This window comes from Mixophyes fleayi, chromosome 1 (assembly GCF_038048845.1).
Source record: "Mixophyes fleayi isolate aMixFle1 chromosome 1, aMixFle1.hap1, whole genome shotgun sequence".
Classification (NCBI taxonomy): Eukaryota; Metazoa; Chordata; class Amphibia; order Anura; family Limnodynastidae; genus Mixophyes; species Mixophyes fleayi.
This window is the reverse complement of record NC_134402.1, coordinates 185,310,099-185,335,412: the sequence shown is the minus strand read 5'-3', so window position 1 is coordinate 185,335,412 and position 25,314 is coordinate 185,310,099. Positions and strand designations below refer to the sequence as shown.

At 41.5% G+C, this 25,314-nt stretch overlaps 1 protein-coding gene across 1 annotated transcript in view; it reads left to right on the top strand.

The window, feature by feature from the left end:
- The window catches only part of MFHAS1 (multifunctional ROCO family signaling regulator 1), a 60,158-nt gene extending 56,567 nt beyond the window's left edge, over nt 1-3,591 (top strand). The window contains exon 3 of the mRNA XM_075204617.1: nt 3,362-3,591. The gene's annotated coding sequence lies outside the window, so the exon portion shown is untranslated. The remainder of the gene's footprint in view (nt 1-3,361) is intronic.
- The last annotated feature ends 21,723 nt before the right edge of the window (nt 3,592-25,314 follow it).

Sequence of the window (25,314 nt, the reverse complement as noted above, 5' to 3'; positions counted from 1 at the left end):
TGCAGTATGTGTGTATGTATGTTCTGGCAGGCAGTGGTGGTTTACAGTATGTTCTGGCAGGCAGTGGTGGGGTGAAGTATGTATGTCCTGGCAGGCAGTGGTAAGGTGCAGTATGTATGTATGTTCTGGCGGGCAGTGGTGTGGTGCAGTATGTATGGTCTGGCAGGCAGTGGTGGGGTGCAATATGTATGTTCTGGCAGGTAGTGGTGGGATGAGTATGTATTTGTTCTGGTAGGCAGTGGTGGGTGGAGTATGTATGTATGTATGTATGAAGATGCCAATGATTTCTCACAATCCTTGTTATCTCCTTCTCCGATTCTGAATATTGTGTTATGAAGGGAATGCAGATTTCTCCTTCTCGTCCATCTTTGTTCTTTTCTTTGTATTCTTATAGTTTCTCCCTATTAATTTTACTTACTTCCTCCAAATCTTTATCTACTTTGGCTTTTTCATAACCTTTTTCATAAAAACGGGACTTCAAGATTTCTCCCTGTTTTCTATAATCACATATGTCTGTACAGTTTCTTCTTATACGGTAAATTGTCCCCGAGGGATAGTATCTAACCAATTTTGATAGTGATGGCTGGTAGTAAATATAAAACTATTGCAGACAACAGGCTTGAAATGTGTCTGTGTCTCTATTTTACCATTTGCATAAATATTTCCAAATCCAAGAAGGTGACCCTCTCTTTACTTGTGTGAGTAACAAACTCCAGATTTTTGCTTGGGTATTCATATTTTGAATGAATTCAGATAGGGATTTCTGATCACCCCTCCAAATGAATATCACATCGTCGATAAAGCTTTTCCAGAGGACTAAGTTTGCAACCAAGCTAGAATTTGACCAGATGGTAACCTCCGCCCATCTGTTCATAAAAAGATTTGCATAGCTTGGTGCAAACTTGGTCCCCATTGCTGTACCTATTTTGTAAATAATGAACATTCTCAAGCCAAAAATTATTGTGCGTGAGAATAAAATGAATGCCTTTAGTGATGAACTCTACCTGCTCTGAAGGAAAGGTCTGATCTTGTTCCAGGAAAGTTCTGACATTATCCACACCCTGGATATAATCGATACACGTCTATAATGTCCGTACATTACTAGTGACTAATATGTAATGGTACTCCTAAGTTACCTGGTTCAACAAGTTAAGTATTTATACACTGAAGGGTCTGGTTATCTCTTTTCCATTCACTTTTTTCTCTATTCACACATTTTTTCTATTGTTTTTAATATTCCGCCGACATTTGGTCTCTGGAATAAAGGCGTAGTTTGCCAAATTAATGAGAAAACCAATGTTTTTTCTAAATAAAAATTTCTATTTGTTTATCATTAACTAGTGGACTGGAGTCCTAGTGGGCCGACTCTCGTTCTCCCCAGGTTAAAATTTCCAAACCAGCCCCTGCCAGGGATTTTATTTGCAAAGGTGACCCTTTGAGTCTATTATTAATTATTATTATTATTATTATTATAATTATATTTTATTTATAAAGCGATGACCTGTTACTTAGCTCTGTAGCTCAGTATTTGGCCAGGGTGTGAGACATACCATGGAGACCTAGGTAAAATGGCTAATGACTTTTTACCCTACCCTGGGGCCGTATGGGGCTGCATAGCTACAGACCGGTCAGAGTGCCCATGCTGACCCCTTTCCACCGCCGTAAGTGCAAACAATGGGCACGTGAGCTCCAGAACTGAACCATGTACCAATGGAAAAAGGTGGCCTGGTCTGATCACATTTTCTTTTCCATCATGTGGACAAATAGGTGCATGTGCATCCTTTACCTGGAGAAGAGATGGCACCAGGATCCACTTAGGCCAAGAAGGCAAGCCGGCGGAGGCAGTGTGAGGCTCTGGGCAATGTTTTGCTGGGAAACCTTGGGTCCTGGCATTCATGTTGATGGGCAGCACGGTGACTTCATGGTTAGCACCCCTGCCTTACAGTACCGGGGTAATAAGTTAGATTCCCAACCATGGCCTTATTTGTGTGGAGTTTGTATGTTCTTCCCGTGCTTGCGTGGATTTCCATCTCCAGGTGCTCCGGTCTCTTCCCACACTCCAAAAACATACTGGTAAATTAATTGGCTACTATCAAAATTGAACCTAATCTGTCTGTCTGTGAGTTCTCTGTACAGCGCTGCGGAATTAATGGCGCTATATAAATAAATAAATGAGGATGAATGATGTTACTTTGACACATACCACCTGCCTAAACATTGTTGCAGAGATGTGCTGGAAAAACAAGTCAGAGCCATGGAGGCCTTACCTAACATCTTACAGGACTTAAAGGATCCTCTACTAACGTCTTAGTGCCAGATAGCACAGTACATCTGCAGAGTCGATGCCTCAACGGGTCCTGGCATTCATGTTGATGTTACTTTGACACATACCACCTAGCTAAATATTGTTGCAGACCAAGCAACGATATGCCCTGATGGTAGTGGCATCTTTCAGCAGGATAATGCACAATGCCACACTGCAAAATCTGTTCAGGAATGGTTTGAGGAACAAGACAAAGTGATCAAGCTGTTGACTTGGCCTCCAAATTCCCCAGATCTCAATCCGAACGAGCATCTGTGGGATGTGCTGGAAACACAAGTCAGAGCCATGGAGGTCCCACCTCACAACTTACAGGATTTAAAGGACCTGCTGCTAATGTCTTAGTGCCAGATACCACAGGACACCTGCAGAGGTCTTGTGGAGTTCAAGCCTCAATGGGTCAGAGCTGTTTAGGCACCACGAGGGGGACCGACTATTGGGCAGGTGGTTTTAATGTTGTGGCTGATCGGTGTATTATAATAATAATAATAATAATATTATTATTATTATTTATATAGTGCTTAGTACATAAAGCACTTTACATTTGTTTGCAGAAGGTCAGGCAGCCATCTTGGGAGTGATCAGCTTTCCTATGTAATTATTCACATCATGACATGTATTACTACTGCACACTGCCCCCACCATCCCCCCATATTAAATTGTTTAGCAGGGTTCTTTTTAGTAATTGTGGGATGAAACACTTGGTGATCATGTCCATTTGATAAGGAATCTCATATATATTTTATGAATATACATTTAAGAAAGAAAAAGTTTTCAAATACGGATACTTCCTTTTTATATGCTGTCAAATTATAGAAACATTGATACATACTTTTAACTTTCATGAGATCAATTACTGTTTTTGGTATAGTTTTCACTTTAAAAGTATGCTGTTTAGTTACAGAGTAAAACATTCAGCTTTGGAGGTATGGTATGGTTAAATATAGCACATTTTAGATTTCATGTTGTGTATATTACTATTGTGTGCCTATTAGGCCTCTTATTTAATTTGTCTAAGGCTTTTTTTTCTCTTTTTCCCAGGAAACATGAAGAATTTATCAATTCATTGCTGCATGGTGTTCATGGGGATGCACTGCATCCTTGGACAAGTAAACAGTGATCTTTACGCTGAAGGAATTTTTTTATTTTACTTTTTTTTCAAGTTGACATTTTTATGGACAATAAAGTTTGTTGTTGCTATTGGGTAATATATCTTTGAACTGTTATATATCACAAGAGAATTGTGGGAATTAAACAAATGACTATGTTAATGGCTTCTCAGGGATTTTGCTTGTCATGCACATATAAGCCATAATATATAAATGATTGATGGTAGTATTGTGAAAATATGCTCTTTAAATGTTAAAAACAAACAAAAAAACATATCCACTAAAGTTCACTGATATTTAACTTGAGCAAAATGATCAACATTTTGTTGTTAAATGTTTAGAACAAAAAGCACATTAAACTTTATAAATTTCACAAAACCTGTTAGTTGTGATACTAAGCATGGACACATTGATATTTGCTTTAAGGGAACTATGGTAGCACTGTATACATTTTAATATTTCTGTATTTTCAACTCAATATTGTAAGACAGGCGATACTAATTAAAAGTCTTTAAAGCACCAACAAAGTACCTAATTGCAAAACATACTTTGTAATATATTTTGTAGACACCTGAGACTTAAGTCAGTGCTATGTCTAAGATTTGATAGTCTATTTCAATGGTTTGTGTACAATATATGGCAGTTTCCTAGTGACATTTAATTTGAAATTATCTTCTTCATACATGTTTTTTTTCTTTAAATATCAAGTTAAGTACCTTTTTAAGCATGCAGCTAGTTTTGACATTTCTCTTACCGCCTACAAATCCTTATCTCCAACAAAATCTCTCTCGAAGGAAGATCAGTATGGTTGCAAGTCACACCCACAGACTCACAGACTTTCAGCATTTATGTGATGGCAGTGGGGGAGAAGGAGGAGGAGGATTTTACAGTGCTGACTGAACTCAGAGGGGTATTTCAAAATCTCCCTGCTCACTTGCATCATGAACCATATGACTGTGGTTGCCTTGGTAGCAGTGGTGACACTGTAAACTGTGAAGTGCAGTGAATCATTAATAGCAGCCTGATGAAACAAATTAAGGAAAAATGGCATTGACCAAGCTTTGTCTTGTAGCCTGCCACAGTGATTTATGTTTTTTTTTCATTGGATTGCTGCTTCAAAGAAATGTGTAATTGTTTAGAAAAATACATTTCTTGCTACCTGCTATGTTGTTTAAAGCACACTTTACTCCCCTTATAAGCTTGTGGGCAGCACTCTAACCTGTCATAGTAGCAGACAATGAACTGATGTTTGGATTTCAATAAGTCCCATCTGGCATCCCCAGACAGCAAGAGTAAGTTGCAGAACTAAGGATTTTTCGAGGGCCACTAAACCTAAGTTGCCTGTGTGAACTTTTGAGGAGCTAGAAATATTTTAGATAAGACATTCACATGCATAGCCCATACAAATACAACATGAAACATCTGAAGTGTTGTCAAAATATGAAAAATATACATTTATGCTAATGTTCCTAGATGCCATGCCATATTAGATAAACTTATGTTTTAGGTTTAGTGGCCCATTGACTTAAAAATAAATAACTTCATGCTTTAATGTTACAATGAATATTACAAAAATGTATACATTTAAATTTTTGGTTTACTCTCATATCCTTCTTATTACATTGTTGTCATTAAATAGGGAAGCCACCATACTACAAAGGAGACAAATTATTAAATATAATGAACACATTTTATTTAATATGTAATGAAATTAACAGACGTTTAAGTCAATTAGCAATATATTAAATGTTTCTATTTCGCTTTTCATTATTTCAGTGTGGCGTTGTATGAACTAATACACAGTTATTCCCTGAAGATAAAATACCATATGAAATCATAGACAAAATAAGTATAAATAGATGTCATTTCTTTTTTTCTGAAAAAACAACTAATATTGCTCTTAGGGGTTGCATTCAATCTTTAACTATGCACAACATAGAGAGGTCATTATGTGCAATTCAATTTAAAAGTGGACAATAAGATGAAAAAATAATTTATTTTGCTTTTCACATCTTACAAAAGCAGTTCAAAACTGTGTTTCAACGTATGAACCTGTATAAAAAAAAAAATCATCATGTTTCAACTGCTGTCTTATATTTTGGACCAAACCTTCAGGTATCATTACCACATAGGTCAATAGTAATGGTCAGCAGAATATTAAATACAAAATATACTGTCATACAAGATTTAGCTTATAGGTTAACCTCTCAAAAATTTAAATTGGTATTGTGTGTTACTTTATTTCATTGGTGTGTATATTCTGTCCTGAAACTTGCTTAAAGCAGCAATCCAATGAGTTGTGTTTAACATAAAGCCCTGTGTAAGGCTATAAGAATAATGTTGACATTTACCATTTTTTCAGGCTGCTATTAATGATTTATAATTCTGCAGTGTAATGGACTACCATGGCAACCACAGTCATATGGCACATGATGTAGTGAGCAGCTTTGGAATGCGTCTCTGAGCTCTATCTGCTCTATGTACAAGTAAAATCCTCCGATTCATCCTTCTCCTCTGCCTTCACATGACATTCTGAGAGCTATGAGTCTGCGTCTGTGTAAAGTGCAGCCATACTTTTTTTGAGGGCTCCAATGACATTTTGAAAAGGAGATAATGATTTGTAGAAAGACAGCTAAGAAAAATGACACAGATGCAAGCTTACTTAACTTGCTATTTAAAGGAACAAAATAGACCTATGTTGGATTGTTGCTTTAATCTCTTCTGAGTTTTTCACCAAATCCTTTATATTATCAAGGGACAATTTACTTTCTTTGCCCAAAACAAATCATAGTTCATACAACTGTATCATATGTATACGACTGACCTTAGCAGTGTTGTACCTAAGTGGGGATACAATAAACAAATAAGATAGACATAAATAATATGTCATATATATAACAGTATGTATAAGCAGAGAGATAGATCAGTGTATTTAGTAAAAGATTAATGTACAAACCAATAAATTCAATCAAGAGAGGAATATTGTATTTCTAAAGTTGAGCCTTTGTGGTTGCCATTGTGTAACAGTATGGAATACATGTTGTTTACACATGTAACTACTGTGTATAGAGTTGTTTTTGGACTTATCATTTACAAATTAAATCACATTGGTGCATTTAAAATACTACACAATTATTTGTGTGTGTAGCAGCAGAAAGAATCTGAATATGTAATCCTTACTTTACTACTTAAAGCTCCCTAATGTCAATGGTATTACATAGTAAACATACTTACAATGATAACTAAACAAGAGTGTTTACATTTTGGGGAGCTAACATCACCAAGAAACCATATGGCAAAACATGTAGAAATGTGTATAAAAAATGTAAATGTGTATAAGAAATGTGAGAAGAAGATAGTGAAATGTATTTGCAGTATTTGTGCTAAAATTGAAAGAAAACATCTTTGCTCCAAAGCGAAAACTTTAGTGAATAAAAATTGGCATATCTGCAATAATAATGCATGTAAAGAGTGGGGTTTAAGAGGACATCCCTGAGCCTCTTGTGATTGGTGCAGTCTTCTTTGTGGTTCGGACTCAAATGGCCATATTGGTCTTCACTAGAAGACTATAAAAGGAACCTGGACTTCGTGACCACAAGTCATGGCACACAAAGAAGTCAAATAATTAGACAGACAATGCAGGAAACAAGGCGAAGTTCAGGGGTAAGCAGCTGTCACAAGAAGAAACTGGAATCCTGAAAACAGCATGGAACGTTTATGCACTTTTGCACAGCAAAGTAACCAGCAGAGGCAAGGAGTGAATGATAAAGTGGGGTATATGTAGAAAGCCAATTATCTTGTGTGGGAAGGACACATGTGAAGGAAATAAAGTAATCGGAACTCAGAAAGGTCTTAAAAGAATCACCAAGCATCGAAACCCAGTACTAGAGGCTGATGAGCAGAGCAATTATCTGTGAATAGTAAGATCACGGCTCAAATGCCAGAGGAGGCAATGAATACTTAAGATACTTGAAAATGAGGATAGGGGACACATGGTGAAAATAAAGATCAGTATATAGCAATATGTTTAGAAAGTTCTTTCTACTGTTAATGAAGTCGGGAAAATGAGACCAGTCTTTAAGAGTGCAGTACAGCCAGGTTATCATACATATGCAGAACTGCTTAGATGTGCCTCCAAATGTAGGTGCAGAATCCCAAAAATCTTTATCTCACAGTAATGATATCACCATTCAAGAAGAGTCTTACTTTCTCCAGGTCTCCGTTATTTGTCTTTCTTTGTATAAGATATGTGAAGCTTGACAGACTAAAAGTAGGCATTTAAAAGTACATAGAAATGGTATTTTTGCAACTTATACGATAAGCTGGCATTATTCAAAATGTCTTCAGGATAGGAAATAGTCATAATAATGACTATCCTGCATCTCTATTTCCATATTACCTTACAGTACACATGGAGTTGCGGTGATATATCGGGGCAACTTCAAATTTATGAAGAGTGTTATACACTGTAAACAAATTGTCAGTATTACTTGCAGATGACACACATCTAAAGACACTTGTTGGGTATGTTCAGGGCTGTCTTCCCATTGGGCATGCTGGGCAACTGCCCGGGGGCCCCTCTGGCAAGGGGGCCCATAGGTAGGGCTCTGAAGTAATAAAGGAAAAAAAAACTTACCTTTTTGCAGTCATGCGGTGGCGATCCGGGTCCCTCCCTGTTCTTCTCCTGCGTGCTGCGCTCACACTGAATGTCGGGCATGACGTCATCATGCCCAACATGTTCAGTGAGGAACGCAACATGGTGGAGCCACAACACAACGGAGAAGCAAACGAGGAAGAAAGAAAACAGAAAATAAGGCAATAGAAAGGTAAGTAAATCGGAGAATAATAAAGGGCACGGTATCTGATATAGGGGCATGGGGAGACCAGAAGAATGATAAAGGGGGCAAATAGGAGAATAATGGAGGGCACAGTGTGTGTGAATTAGGGGACACATGAAGGGGACAAAAGCAGCTGATGTGGATGTAAGGGGCATATAGAGAGATCTGATGGGCATACAAGGGACATTTAGTTAGATTTGATGGCATGTGGAGTGGTGTTATGGGTATGTTGGCCATTTATGACTTTTTGCAGCTAACAATAAATATAAACTTAATTTTATCGATAATTTACATTTTTACTCCTGTGAGTGGTTGTGTAGGACGGGGCCCCAGTGCACTGCTTTGCCCGGGGGCCCATACTGTTGTTAAAATGGCCCTGGGTATGTTGACAAGATGGCTGTGAGTTAAAGGGGAGTTCATAGTTCATATGTCATAAAATAAGTTATTTTAATCCATAAAGATATGTAGTGTAATAAAGATTATGTAGGTGTTGATAAAGCGTTAGGTCACCACACCCAGCTTCCACTTTACACCTGCAATCTTTAGGTTATATACTAAACACGAAATAGAACTAGAAATTCTGCCTTTTCATTATATTGGTTAAAGGTGAAAACAGACCTAAATATTTTGCAAATGAGCGTAGGCTGAGTACAGTGAGAGTTTCTTCATGTAATTGTGAAGTAGAGCTGGTGTGCTGGAGGGTTAGTGCAACGAGGCGCAATGATGACATGATAATCGGCTGAACTATCTAAGCACTTCTGATTGGCTGACCGTCCTAGCTGATTGTACTTCTTCATTAGTGTGGCTGCAAAAAATATATGAAGTCACAGCCATCTAATTGCATTGCAATTGATATTTTCATTTGGACTCTGGCAGGAAAGAAGATTGTCATTTCATTTTAATTTAATTTGTGCTTGTACTTTATTATATCTTAAATGGTAAATGTGACTTGCATTTTTTAATAACACATTGTATATATGATACTTCATTACATTATATTTGGTACAAATAGGGAAATGTGACCTTTTACTACTCATACTGCCAAGCTACACCTGTAGGCTATCCCTACGTTATTGTGGGGTATAAATATACACACTTATTACTCCTGACGTAAACCTGGCACACATGCTTGAAATGTACAGCTGTAAAATGTGTCCAACCAAACATATGCATGTAAATGCTCTTTTCATACGTGCGTCTTTTCTTGCTTAAATTCAGAACGCGCATGCGTCTCACCATACATGAGCCTCTCTGAGTCTAGAATATACATTACCCTGTGTTACTCACAATAAAGCGGAGTAAAATGTTGACATTAGAATCCCTTTAAATAGACAAATGACAATTTTATATAAATTATGTCTTGAAGATATGGCAGCATCCAGTGAGCAAAGATAAACTATTGCAAAGTAGTTCAATTTGCCCTGTACTACAGCATAGAAATGTTTTCTAGAAACACATTTTACAGTAAGAAGAGTCTTTTAATCATCACATTATATCCCTGTGTTGTTTTTGTATCTCTTGGGCAAATCTTCTCATAGTCACCCATTTCAGAAAGTCTTCACTAAAAAACATTTTATATAACCGTATATACTCGTGTATAAGCCGAGTTTTTCAGCACATTTTTTATGCTGAAAAAGCCCCACTCGGCTTATACACGAGTGAACTTACCTCTCCGGTCCCTCAGGTCTTAACTACCACGGTGGAAAGCATGTGCGTTCCACAGACAGGAAGTTTGGCATTTGGAACGCAAGTTTGCGTTCCAAATGCCGAACTTCCTGTCTGTGGAACGCACATGCGTTCCACTGTGGAAGTGATAGTCTGAAGATCTCTCTCTCTTTCCTCGACTGCTGTATTGGCGGCTCTTATGTCTTGGGGGTGAGTTTGGAGCCAAACTCTGCTTCTTCTCTTTGGGGACACCCTGCTGATGATCGCTCCTTGTGTAGTGTCTTTTTAAGGGTCTTCAATACACCAGGGTAACCGGAATTTCCAGCTTGGTATGCCAACTGTTTAATCACAGTAAGTAAGTAAAATCAATCTCTCTCTCAAAGAGATTTTGTGTACCTGTTCTCCAGTTGAGCCATGTTTCACCTTAATTTCAAGACATTTATAAACACTCATCACATGTAATAAACATCAATGAAAAACACATATCTGGCCATGCCAAGATTCAAAGGTCACAAGACAATTCATCAAGAATGACCCCTCTCTCTCCTCCACACCAGATTAACATTTACTGATAGTCTCTTATTAGCTTACAAACAGAGATTTAATAAAAAAATTGTGTATTTATCTAATGCATTGAAGCCACCCCCCAATATTTTTATTTTTGAAATTTACCAGTAGCTGCTGCATTTCCCACCCTAGGCTTATACTCTAGTCAATAAGTTTTCCCAGTTTTTTGTGGTAAAATTAGGTGCCTCGGCTTATATTAGGGTCGACTTATACTCGAGTATATACGGTATTTGTTTTTATTTATGATAAAACAAAATGACAACAACAACCATGTTTAATAGCAGAAAAATAAAAAAAAAGCCTACATACAAGATGCAAGATATTACAACCAATAATCCTAATCATACTAACCATTTACAGAGGAAAACAATATTTTAACAGTTAATGTTACAGTGCAAGCAATCATTACAAGCAATGATAGAGTATGTAGAGAACCTGGTAAGACAAAAGACTTTTACCATTTGCAAATGTAGTAGCACAAACCTTATTGTCACTGATCAATTATGCCATTTTAATCACTTAAACAAGAATCACTTACACACTAGGGAAACTCGTCGGTAACCGCCTTAAATTAAACTGAAATGTAATTACTAAATTACTTTATGTATTTTAAAGGTGTATGGTCCATGACCAGATAACTCAGCAATAATAGCTTTGGAAGATGCAAAGGCAAATGCAGAGTTGTAACTGAGGATATTATTGAGGTTATTTGTCATAAACAGTTCTGCTAAATTTAACGGAACAACCACATCGGGCAACGAAACCTTTCCACTGCGACAGCAGTCTGAAAAATTGCCGTTAATTTCCTCTAGCAAAAAGGGTAAGACACCCCAGTTCATACATTGCACGTGCATGGGACCCAAAGAGTAGTATTGTGGCGAATGTGTCATGCCCAATGCAATCGGCGTATCAGTTGTATTTGTTAGACGTTGATTATGACGATAATATTCTTGACTGTAAGATCTTTGAACTGCAACACTCTGGCTGACCTGCAAGAGTTCCACCACATTGACGTCTTTAAGGGTGGTCTCGTGGCCTGTTTGTTGTAAACAAAGTGAGGAAAAGTGAATAATGAAATAACACAGCAGTCAATCCTTGATTGAGGTGCCCGCAAGCCGCACAGATATATGCGGCTGCAAATAACGGTTTCCAGACCACCCAGCAGGTTACATGTTCCAGGTCAGCCATTAAGTGCACAAGGAGAGTTCACTAACTTTCACATTTTCCAGAGCAACCAGCAGGTGTACAGGTGTATTGTATACTGACACATTTTCCAAAGGACAATAGTAATAGATTGTTGTAAATGGCGGGCAGATGTTTTGCAAAATAACTCTGAAACAATGCAACAGATTACAACACCAATATGTCTCTGCAAATCTATAGACCAATACCTTTAATTTGGTATGTGCCCTGCTCAGACAATGGCATCATATAACTCATACTTATGCTATTAATATTTTGATAAAAATCGTACTATTGCTATTAATATATAGATGCGTAGTCCTGCTATTTATCTATATGAAATGACCTTGCTTGAAAAATAAGAAAAATAGTTTTTTACACAAATTATTGTAAACATGATATACACAAATAGCATCAAATACAATAGACAAATATCCAACAGGTATGAGGAATTCTCAACTCTGTGAATAAAATCTTACAGGTGAAGGATAGCAAGGGTGGCAGGAGAGCAATAGCCTCCTAGGCGCCACAAGATTTCCGCATTTGTGCAAAATACAGTAGATCATACAGGGTACAGCAGTATAGAACAAAGCGAGTAAAACCAAGTCTCCAATAGTTCCAAGCATATCAAGTACAGTGACGGAGGAGAAAAAATAATATTGAGACAGAAGGGAAGTGGGCCCTGATCATAAGAGCTTATATACTAAAGGGTATACTAAAGGGAGGGCAAACAGACAGCATGCACGAGAAGAGTCAGCGGAGGGGATCAAGCACAAGAGGAGTGCGAACAGGGAAGAGAGGTGAGCAAAACAAACATGGATAAGGTTAGATAAAAGAATGGTAGGCTTTGAGGAACAGATGGATTTTGAGTGCCCGTTTGATGGTGCTCAGATTAGGGGACAGACGTATGGAGCGAGGGAGATCGTTCCAGTGGAGGGGGGTAGCCCGGGAGAAATCTTGAATTCTGGTGTGGAATGAGGTGATCAGTGCGGAGGTGAGGCGACGGTCATTGGTCGATGCAGGGAACGAGCAGGAGTGTGAATGGAGAGGAGGTTGGAGATATAAGGGGCAGTGGAGTGAGAGAAGCAGGGCCGGTGCTAGGGTCCATGGCGCCCTAGGCATTTTTACAAAATCGCGGCGCCGCGCCGCACCCCCCCCCCGCACCGCAAGAATCTGCGCCCTCCTCCCCACCCCGTCTTTCCTTACCTTGTCTCACCACCGCCGCCTCTCTGCTCCGTCTCCTCCCCTCCACTCACTTAGTGAGTGAAAGGGAGGAGACGGAGCAGAGAGGCGGCGGTGCTGAGCAATAGCCTCTTCCCCCCTCCCCATGCATCTGAATGCTGTGCGGCGGCCGTGACAGGTATGGTCAGCGGTCGCCACACAGTTTTAAAATTAATTTCCAATTCTGTGGCGCCCTCCAGAGCCCGGCGCCCTAGGCAAGTGCCTAACCTTGCCTAATGGGAGCGCCGGGCCTGGAGAGAAGGCCTTGTAAATGAGGCTGAGGAGTTTGAGGAGGATTCTGTAAGGGAGAGGGAGCCAGTTTAGGTCAAGGCAGAGAGAGGAGGCAGAGGAAGAGTGGCCTGAAAGGAAGATAACTCTTGCATCTGCGTCTAGAGTAGAGTGAAGGGGGCAAAGTGGGAGTGGGGGGGGGGGGTGAGGAGAAGGTTATAGCAATCAAGACTTGAAATGATGGTGGATAATAGTGGTATCCTGAGAATGAAAGGGCTGGATACGGCCGATAGTTGGAAGCGACAGGATTGTGCAAAAAAAAATTGCTCAATGTCAAGCAGCAGCTGCAAGAGCAAATAAAGTATTGGCATGCATAAAAAGGGGCATAGATGCAAGGGAAGACAATGTAATTTTGCCACTCTATAAATTGTTGGTGAGAACTCGTGTTGAATGTGGAGTACTGTTCTGGGCACCACTCTATAAAAAAGATATTTTGAAACTAGAAAGGGTTCAGAGAAGGGCGACAAAATTGATAAGGAATATGGAATGCACTGCCAGGGAAGGTTGTGATGGCAGATTTAATAGATATGTTTCAGAAAGGATTAGACAAATTTTTAGCGGAAAAGTGTATCCAGGGATACGACCGTTAATTAAAATGAAGGACAGTAGTGGATATAGGAAAACAATAGGACCGCAATATTGGGTCTGGAGCGATTTTTCCCGATTGAAGCAGATTGGCGATTGCTTAATCTGGATCAATTTCAAATATAAGTGAGGGATTGCAGGAGATCCAAAATAGGTTGAACTTGATTATGGTACATAAAACATTGTTACATTTTTGCTTGCACCTCATAGAGGTACAAGCAAAAATAAGATATGTAGTACACTTTCACGGAGTCTCATCATGTGAGGTTCCTATGGAACCCTGCACTTAATTGAATTTGCCCTTAGTCTTTCTGTAATTCCCTTTCCCTCTATTTCTCTAGCTCTCAGTAGCTGTTGTGCTCAGTAAACTTAGCTGCGCTGTCTCTCCTGCCTTGGCCACGCTCCGTAAGACTACATTTGTAGCAATGGCTGTGCCTTCCTCCTCTTGGGTCTTGTCTGTTTCTCCCTCTCAGGTGTGAACCACTCTGCAAGATGTCATTCATGGTCTCTCAACGCCTCGGACATGCTGGCATGTATAGTTTCCAGTGCCTGAGAGAGCATTGTACTGCCCTCAGCCATCGTCTCCTCCTCCTGGAACCGAACCTCCCAAGACAGATAAGTGCTAGGTCTCTGATTTACAAACACAGATTTGGTGCAGGCAATCCACCATCATTGTAGAAACTAGTAGTAGAATAATTGTTTTACACCGCACCTGGTTGACCATTAATACTCCTATATATCATATAATGGGTAGTTTTATATCACCTATGATGGAGGGTGCACTCACACACAGTATTGAAGTCAATATTGTAGGGAGGAAGAAAGAAAGAGTGTGTCCAAACAGAGAGGCACTCTAATGGTCAAGGGTTAAAACTTAAATTTTATTAGTATACTTTAAAAAATTCTCAATATACTGTATGTATTTATATATTTTTTATGATATAGATAGTACTGATATAAAACGGTCTGACCAAAAAACATTCTCCTTATCATATATATTGGGAGATCTCTGTTGACCTATACTATTGATGTTTTTTGGTCAGACCAAATACATACAGTTATTTCAGCAACGGGGCGGCTTGGTAGTCTCGTGTTACTACCTATTTTAACAGAATATCAATTTTCTATACACTCATTCCAATTCTCTTATTTTAAATATTTCGCTATAGGTCCTTATGGAACTCATTATATTGAGAAATTTTTAAAGTATACTAATAAAATTTAAGTTTTAACCCTTGACCATTAGAGTGCCTCTCTGTTTGGACACACTCTCTTTCTTTCTTCCTCCCTACAATATTGAATCCACCATAATTGTTAGATGTGTCTAATGTAGTGAATTTTAAACTAGAACCTGCCAGCAAATACTCCAAGCGCCAGAAGAAACACCCTTTGCCATAATCAGACACCTTTTTGTGCAACAAGAGCCCTATCTCTATTTGTCAGCACTCGTAGACTTCACTGTGCTCAGAGGCACATCCATGGATCTGCAATTAGAAATACTGCTTTCTTGCACCAGAGCCAGTGTGGCTCAAGACCCAGGCAGGCTGTCATTAGAACCTGCACCTGCTCTGCCACTTAAGTAACCAGAGATTTATCTAGAAAGTGGGGTGAGTGCTTTAGATTTCACTTGCCTGGTGCTCTCACTGCTGGGCTCACACTTCTATACCACTCTGAAACTCACATCCTGACCATTTTCATCTGACAAGTATTGCTGCTACATTGTTCCACACATTAGCTAAAACAGTTTTTCATACTTTTGTCATACCTTTAAGCATGCTGTCCAACTAGCTTCTAAAGGACCAAACCGCTCATCAAGTTGAAATTCCAGAGGAGGGGGTCCCTCCCAGTATGCAGCACCTAATACATTTGTGCTGCATGATAGAAAGTATTTTCATAGTGAGCTCCATCAGGACCTGGGGGGGAAGGTTATAGATTATAGTGGTCAGCATTTTGGGTCAAGAAATTATTACTCTTGCCTATAGTTATGCCCATAACCCCAGACAGGCCACTTTTTTGGCACTCAAATTGACAAATATGCTCAGGGTCACCTGATACATGGTGGAAACTTTTGGTGAAAAATTTGATTTTAGACCCTGGCCTAGATATATTGCTCCCTCCTTTTTTCCCCCTTGCCAGCCCAATCAATAAAAACAATGATTTGCTACCCTCTTTAAGAAGTATTCACTAGTAGACTTTTGACAGCTAGCCAATAGCACAGACTGGGGATATACCTGTTACTTACACCCACGCAGAGCATTCTCTCGCATTGATGTCACTTTTCTGGATTTCAAACTCTCCCCTCAGTGCTGCTGTGCATATCCAATCACCTGGTTAGGTCACTGCAAAGTCTCTTTTCAGCCGGAACTTTCTAAGGTACCCGCTAAGCAACCCTCTTAGATAAATTGCTACTTCTCAGTCCCTCTACTTGCCTAGAAATAGCCGATACACTCACAGAGTTCTTCTCCTTTAATGAGTTTGCTGATATGGGCCCTTCAGTAACCTGGGAGGCACATAAGGCTACAATTAAAATGAAACAGCTATTTAGGCAGGTAGAAATAAAGAGGAGAAGAGCTTGTCACCAGTTTAGAAAGTCAATACAATCTCTCCTTGTCCAACATCAGAGTTCTCTCTGCTCTTCAAAGTTCATGGTTTTACAAGGCAAACTCAGTGCAGTCTTGTCAAAAAGAGAGGATAAGTCACTTAAATGGGTTCAGCAACATTTTTATTAAAAAAAGCAATAAGGCAGACTTCTTGCCATAAAAACTTAAACAGAAGCAAATTTGAATTGCCATCTCCCATGTCCAAATTCCAGCCGGTTGTGCCATCTACAATCCGAAATTTATTGCCAAAGAATTTCAGTCCTCCTACTCCAGGCTGTACAATCTCCAAACTCATCAACAACTAACCCCCAACTGGAGACCACAATTGATGATTATATACACTCATGAAACCTTGCTATGCTTTCCCCCGAGACTGTTGCCAAGATCTCAGAAGGAGCAACAGTAGACATCCATGAAAGTGACAATATGAAAGCCTAATACCATAAAAAAATTGCTGGTATTCAAGCCCCCAAATGAATGTCTTTCTTTAATTCCATTTTAGAATGTCAGGTCTTCAATCCTACCACTACCAGGGCCAAATTCACTGTGATCTCCAAAAGAAGGCAAAGACCTCTCCTTTTGTGCCAATTATCCATCTATCTCAGCGTTAAATGTTGATATGAAGATTTTAGCCAAAATCCTAGCAGAAATAACTATATTCTACCGGCCCTGATTCACCCTGATCAGGTTGGTTATGTCCCTGGTTGGCATGCCACGGACAACACCAGACGAATGGCAGACTTGATGTACCACTTGAGCTGTTAGCTTGCTCACCAGAAGCTCATTGCATCTCTTGAGATCTGGGTCAGTTGTAAACAAAGAGAAGACATAGCTCTTAAACCTAGGATCTTGCACAGTTGCCAAAATGTAGTGATCCGATTTCAAGATGTTGATAACTCTTGGATCCTGGCGAAGTGAATAAAGTGCTTGATCTACAAGTCCTACATAGTTAGCAGAATTGCTTTGTTTCATCTCCTCTTCAATTTCTCTAGCTGCTTTCCCAAAAGTCTAATTAAGGGAATCACTTGACTCAAGCTAACAGTGTCTGAACTCACTTCACAGGTGACTACTTAGAGTGTTTTCAGCACCTTGCACAACACGGAAATTATTCTCCACTGCCCTGGACTAAAGTACATTCCCCCTCTAATTCTATTCCTGTTGCAGCTGCTGCAATCTCCTACATGCTGTTGCAGAATGCCGAAAATGACCCAAATTATTTTGGGCCACAGACAGCAACTCCTGCATGTCCCTCTCATTTTTTTAAAATCTCTCTACCACCAAGTTTTCGTGTGAGGAAAACAGGGAATGTGATGGAATTCTCCCCACTGTAATTCTCTCACAGTATTGGTGGCATTATCAGAAGTGAAATATCCTGAGGACAGTCCAAGTGGAATAAGTCATGTTGCAATGACATCCCTTAGTTTTTGTAACAGATTGTCAGCTATATGCCTCTTATTCTCACGCTAAAAAAAACTAAGCTTTTACAAGAGACCCAGGGATGATGCAGATGAGTCAAGAGAACATTTTGACAGCTGGTCTGGTCTAAAAGAATTGCCCATAAATCGTAGCCCTCTGCCGTAACTCCACCTGATCCTACTATCGACATCCAACGAATGGTGGAGGATTATTTTATCAACAGCATAGAAATAGACATGTCAGACTGTCTCTTTACATACTGGGAGGAAAAAAAGGCAATTTGGAGACCCATGTTCAAACTCGCTTGCAATACCTTACCTGCCCACCCTCCAGTGTGTACTCAGAAAGAGTTTTCAGCAAAGCCAGGAATCTTGTCAGTGATAGGCGTAGGAGGCTACTTCCTAAAAATGAGGAAAAGATGATGTTCATCAAAATGAACAACAAATTCCACGAGGAAGGCCTTTACCGGCAATTACATCAAAGTACAGAGATGATGTACACACTGATGAGGGTGAGGATGAGGCTGGAGATGATGACAACAATATATTGCCACTGTAGAGTTCATTGACAGCACTGCTAGCTTTGCTGCCTTAAGCCATTGTTAGCTTGTTTTTTGGGGGGGCCCAAACAAATCAAGTACTTTAGCCACAAAAGTGGCACTCCTTGTCGCTGAAGTGCTTGCTTTGTTAAACTGTACCTGCTATCCCTCCTGTTTCTGTGTGAGTTTGTTAAATATTTTTAACATGGGTGGGTCCAAAACTAAAGCCAAAACCTAAAAACACGGGGGTCAGTGAACATCTCTACTCCTAATTAATTGAATCTAGTTGTTATGTAAAGAAATGTGCCAGTCTGTACTTTCGTTTGGTTTATTGGGCATTACTAAATATAAATCTATTCTCTAACTACAATACTTTCTCAACAAGCTATCGCTCCTGTCACTGTGGAACAAACAGTTTCAGTGCTCAGTGACTTGACTAGGTGTGGTGAGGTACACTACAAACAACACCTTGTACAACCCCAATTAAAGAGATTTTAACTGGTATATCTTTCTGGACATTAATATATTATCACACACACGTACTTGTGGTAAAGGGAAACTTTCATATAATTTTAGTGGTGGAGAATTTCTTTTCTTCTTGGAAATTCCAGTGTAGCACTGTTTAATAGTTCCAGCACTCCATCTTGTGGTTATATATGATATTACACTAAATTGATGTAATACAGGCAACATTGCATTGGTATCAGCTGAAAATAAGATACTGAAATGGAAACTAACTTACTCACAGAAGTATTCTCATAGGTAAGTTGTTTCTATTAAAGGGGCTGGTGGATGTAAAGGTTAAACTATGAAACATGTTTTTGGCTTGATGATGCAGTTCGTGTCACGCCCCTCACACCTTGGCAAGTTTCCATGAGGGCAAATTTCCTAATTTCGGGAATCCAGGAGGTCTCCCCCTAATTCAGTCAACTGGACATTTAAGAAAAATTGGTAACTAGGGAAAAGTGGTCTTGCACTGCTCATTGCGGAAATGAAGTCTTGAGCTGCTTATCTTTTTCTATTCTCATGCTTCATCTCTATGATCAAGGCATGGTTTGTACTTTGCTAAATAATATAAAAGAAAGGCGAAATTAGACATGATGCTTTTGCCTAGATGTTTTACCTGACATCAAATAATGTATTTAAGCTCAAGTAGACTACTAGCCTATTTTAATTTTTTCATGTAGCCCTCTGGCTAATACAAACATTATTATCTTCCTTAAAGTGTTGTGTTCTTACTGCTTTTAAAACAACGGCTAGGAGAAGGTTAACAGTGAAGACACTTCTCCTACACAAAATGTTTTTACTCTTCACCGGCAGTGAAAGTGAAATGTGCATGTATGACTAAAATCCAGGTATGGGCATAGGATCTGAGCAGGTGGTGGATCAAGCGAAGCCTTTCCACTTCACTAGACCCCATAGAGACAGGTAAGCGAACGCCATCTTTAGATGCTTTTCGCTGTTTCATAAATTACATAGAGTTCTATGGGGACTGCAGTAACCAATGAAAGGTAGGTTAATGCAGGAGAAAGTCATCAGCCTGGTTGGTTAATTGCTATAAAGATGACTACTTTTCTCAGCATTGTTGAAGAATCATGAAGTTCCTGTGGAGAGCCACTCACAGCTTGGACCATGAAGAGTGAGGAGGTGCTGGGCCTTTCATACCAGTCTGCTGGAGATGAGAGAAGAGAGCATTGCCGCAGTTCAGAAAGACGATTATGATAGCTACCAGGTAATATCACTTGTTCGCTATGAGTGATCAGCAGCAAATCTCAGAAGACGTTACATCTACAAGGTGTCTGGGAGTGAGTAACATTTTTTTGAGCCACTGAACCCTTTGAGATAAAATACAAGCTATGAACCAATTCCAAGCCAAAAAGGGATTGCTGAATACTTAGCACTCATGGTACAGTGAAAAAGGGAAATACTAAATGCATCAGACATAGCATGGTGTAGGTAAAAATTAAACCATTTGTTGGAACAAAAGGTGAGAATTGCGTAATTAGAGCAACATGCATCACACTCTGTACAGTACAATGTCCAGTTCATCATTAAAGATATCATGCGAATCAAGCTTTGCTTTACCATTCCACATTGTATTTGTGGGTTTGCATCTCGTGGAATATATGGCCTATGAATAAAGCTGGGATGATTATCAATTTATTCATGGTATATACTGGTAACACTTAAGGTCAAATTTTGTAGTCTAAATAAGCAAAATTACAGTCCTAAATGCAGAATGAGGAGAATATTTCAATGAACATTTTGTTCTTCTTGCACATCATATATACATCTCATCAAACATAACCCCATGACTTCTACATACATGCTCAAATCCATACAGCAATATGTAATATAATAATATATTAATATAATATAATTTAATAATTAATTTAATTAATCTACTTTAATATAAAACAATAACTTATCTCAACACATAACAGATTTTATTTGAAAGAGGCTCACATCCTGTGTCTGCCACCCTGGCACAGGAGAGATGATGTTCTTACCTGTGGTCCAGAAGTCCTGTGAAATGGGCAGAGAAAGAGTATGAGCATTGTACAGGTCAGTGTGTGGAGGCACAATGGGTAAAGGTGTGAGTGAGGAGTGAATTGAGAGAAGGAGAAAGAAATACAGCTGGAGGGCATAAGAAGGTGAGATGTCAGCATGTTGGCATACATGCTGCCCGTCCACATGCTATGGCTGCCACCATGTCTAAAAAACTGTTATACTGTTGTTATACTAATCCCCAAAATATAGTAACCTTCATAATAAATAAGCAAGCTTTAAAATATTGGAAATCTACAAAAACAACCAAACAAAAACACAACAGGAAACTTTTGTGCAAATATACAAAGAAAAAAACACCACACCTGAATGCTGATCACATACACTATATGGACAAAAGTATTTGGCCACACCTGTTAATTATTGAATTGAGGTGTTTCAATCGGGCCCATTGGCAGAGGCAGGGCCGGACTGGCCATCTGGCACTTCTGGCAAATGCCAGAAGGGCCGATGGCTATATGGGCCGGCCCGACTACCCCTGTCTTCTTGGTGGCTGGTTCCAGGAACCAGCCACCTCTGCTGCGCGCTCCCCAGCTCCCTCCCCCGTTATGCTGTGCAGCCAGTTACACTGGTGAGTTTACTTTTTTTTTTAATTAGTTTTTTCTTTTACTGAAGAGGGGGGGTGCCGCGATTTTCGGGGGGGGAGGGGGTCGCGGGGGTGCCGCGATTTTTGGGGGGGGAGGGGGGGGTCGCGGGGGTGCCGCGATTTTCGGGGGGGTGCCCGCGATTTTCGGGGGGGGGGGGGGGGGGTCGCGGGGGTGCCGCGATTTTCGGGGGGGGGTCGCGGGGGTGCCGCGATTTTCGGGGGGGGGGGGTCCGCGATTTTCTGGGGGGGTCACGGGGGTGAGAGCCGGGGGTGCTGGGAAAGGGGGTGAGATCCAGGGGGTGCTGGGAGAGGGGGTGAGAGAGCCGAAGGGGGTGCTGGGAGAGGGGGTGAGAGAGCCGAAGGGGGTGCTGGGAGAGGGGGTGAGAGAGCCGAAGGGGGTGCTGGGAGAGGGGGTGAGAGCCAGGGCATGCTGGGAGAGGGGGTGAGAGAGCCGAAGGGGGTGCTGGGAAAGGAGGTGAAAGCCGAAGGGGGTGCTGGGAAAGGGGGAGAGAGAGCTGAAGGGGGTTCTGGGAAAGGGGGAGAGAGAGCTGAAGGGGTGCTGGGAGAGGGGGTGAGAGAGCTGAAGGGGGTGCTGGGAGAGGGGGTGAGAGCCAGGGGGTGCTGGGAGAGGGGGTGAGAGAGCCAAAGGGGGTGCTGGGAAAGGGGGTGAGAGAGCCGAAGGGGGTGCTGGAAAAGGGGGTGAGAGAGCCAAAGGGGAAGAGGTGCTGTGAGAGGGGTGAGAGAGCCAGGGGGTGCTAGGAGAAGGGGTGAGAGAGCCAGGGGGTGCTGGGAGAGGGGGTGAGAGCCAAGGGGTGCTGGGAGAGGGGGTGATAGCCAGGGGGTGCTGGGAGAGGGGGTGAGAGAGCCGAAGGGGGTGCTGGGAGAGGGGGTGAGAGAGCCGAAGGGGGTGCTGGGAGAGGGGGTGAGAGAGCCGAAGGGAGTGCTAGGAGAGGGGGTGAGAGCCAGGGCATGCTGGGAGAGGGGGTGAGAGAGCCGAAGGGGGTGCTGGGAAAGGAGGTGAAAGCCGAAGGGGGTGCTGGGAAAGGGGGAGAGAGAGCTGAAGGGGGTTCTGGGAAAGGGGGAGAGAGAGCTGAAGGGGGTGCTGGGAGAGGGGGTGAGAGAGCTGAAGGGGGTGCTGGGAGAGGGGGTAAGAGCCAGGGGGTGCTGGGAGAGGGGGTGAGAGAGCCAAAGGGGGTGCTGGGAAAGGGGGTGAGAGAGCCGAAGGGGGTGCTGGAAAAGGGGGTGAGAGAGCCAAAGGGGAAGAGGTGCTGTGAGAGGGGTGAGAGAGCCAGGGGGTGCTAGGAGAAGGGGTGAGAGAGCCAGGGGGTGCTAGGAGAAGGGGTGAGAGAGCCAGGGGGTGCTGGGAGAGGGGATGAGAGCCAGGGGGTGCTGGGAGAGGGGGTGAGAGCCAGGGGGTGCTGGGAGAGGGGGTGAGAGAGCCGAAGGGGGTGCTGGGAAAGGGGGTGAGAGAGCCAAAGGGGAAGGGGTGCTGGGAGAGGGGGTGAGAGAGCCAGGGGGTGCTGGGAGAGGGGGTGAGAGAGCCAGAGGGTGCTGGGAGAGGGGGTGAGAGAGCCAAAGGGGAAGGGGGTTCTGGGAGAGGGGGTGAGAGAGCCAGGGGGTGCTGGGAGAGGGGGTGAGAGAGCCAAAGGGGAAGGGGGTTCTGGGAGAGGGGGTGAGAGAGCCAAAGGGGAAGGGGGTGCTGGGAGAGGGGGTGAGAGAGCCAAAGGGGAAGGGGGTGCTGGGAGAGGGGGTGAGAGAGCCAAAGGGGAAGGGGGTTCTGGGAGAGGTGGTGAGAGAGCCAGGGTGGTAGGGAGTGCAGGAAGAGGAGTGAGAGAGCCGGGGGTAGAGGTTGCAGGAAGACGTGTGAGAGAGCCAGGGGAGTAGGTGGTACAGGAAGATGTGTGAGAGACAGCGGAGAAGGTGGTGCAGGGGGTTAAGGAGAAGATGGTGCAGGGGCATAGGTAAAAGAAAGTGTAAAGGGAGAGACATCTTAAGAATGGGAATGTCAGGGATGCAGCCATCATAAAACACAAGTAGTAATGAAGAATGGAAATGCACAGAGGGGACAAGTGTTAAAAAAAATAAAAAATCAAGCCTTCATACTCCATTCACTTATATTTTCTATACCCCCACTCCTAAATTTCTGCTTCAACCACTGCCCTCTATTCCTGCTCCCCACTGCCTGTGTGAGCTGACAGCTGCTGATCCCTCCTCGCCCAGCGCGCCCAGTAGGAGAACAGAACACAGGATGCCATAATCAGGTAAGTTCATATATTTTCTCGTGTGCAATATGTTTTTAACCATCCTTTCTTGAACTGGGAACACTACAGCGTATCCAATAATGTTTAACACTATGTATTGCTCATTATTGCGCTGTAAGGTTTTTTGCATATTTATCTATACAGAGATTTTTAATTAAGAGGAAAAAACATTGCTTGTCATAAATTTTATCTGTAATTGTGTCAATATATCTATTTTTGTTTGCATTGTAAATGATGTATTAAGCTGCTCTTGGGACTCACACTCAGAATCTGATATGCTGTACCAATTTTTATTTGTGAATGAGTTTTTGTCTGAGCTTTACTAATGATTTGGGGGCACTACTATGGCATAATGTTATTTGGGGTCACTATTGTGGCATAATATGATTTGGAGGCACTGTTGTGACATAATATGATTTGTGGGCACTACTGTATGGTATATGTTTTGGGGGCACTACTATGCCATAATATGATTTGTGGGCACTTCTGCATGACCAAATATGAATTGAGGGTAATACTATGTGGCATAATATGACCTTGGGGCACTACGATGTGGCATAATATGAACTGGGCACACTACGGTGTGGCATCATATGAACTTCTGCCAAAGGCAAGTTTTTCATTGTTGAATATGATGGGAGCCCAAAGAAGTTGCTGTATCAGGGCCCAAAATTCCTCTTGTCAGCCCTGCCTGTGAGTCAAGGGGGTAGACGTCTCCAGGTAAATAATCTAAATGTTTCCTATCTAATCAAACTGATGGATCACATCCAATTATTTCTCACCCACCTCCTCTATCCCCCTTAATTTATATACTGTGTTATTTAAAATGAATAGAAAAGACGCATATCCAATTACTGTAGTAAAACAAAAATATTTTTCTCTGGCATTTTGCTGTAGATGGAAATACTTTTAATGCGGCCATGTGGGTTCAACTGATCATTCAATAGTTATGTTTTTTTATATATATGTTAGTTTTATTTCATGTGGAATGATTCATGAAAATTCTGCCATTACTATTTCATTGAGGGAAAAGGGTACCTGTTACCTATATGTGTGTGTAAGTACTCTGTTCGTAGTTGCTATTTTGTGGGAGATTTGAAAAAAGCAAAACATTGTTTCCTACAGTGGCGTCTGTATAATTGGTGGTATTGCTGTAGTATGGGGTGGCGTGCTGGTGGCAATGTTGTAGTGTGTTTGGTGCTTAGTATTGCTAATAAGTAGGAGAGGGTATTGCTATAATGTGGGGGGTGACGTTGGACGCTGTAATGTGGGGGGTGATGCTGGACGCTGTAATGTGGGGGGTGATGCTGGACGCTGTAATGTGGGGAGTGATGCTGGATGCTGTAATGTGGGGGGTGATGCTGGACGCTGTAATGTGGGGGGTGATGCTGGATGCTGTAATGTGGGGGGTGATGCAGTATGAGTGTGTGTGGGGGGTTATTTATTGCTGTAATTTGGGTACTAATAATGTATTGTCATGGTATTTATTGATGTAATTGGGGTGCTAATAATGTAATGTTGAGGGTTATTAGGAGAAATAAATACCCCCTCCACCCCACACACACACTCA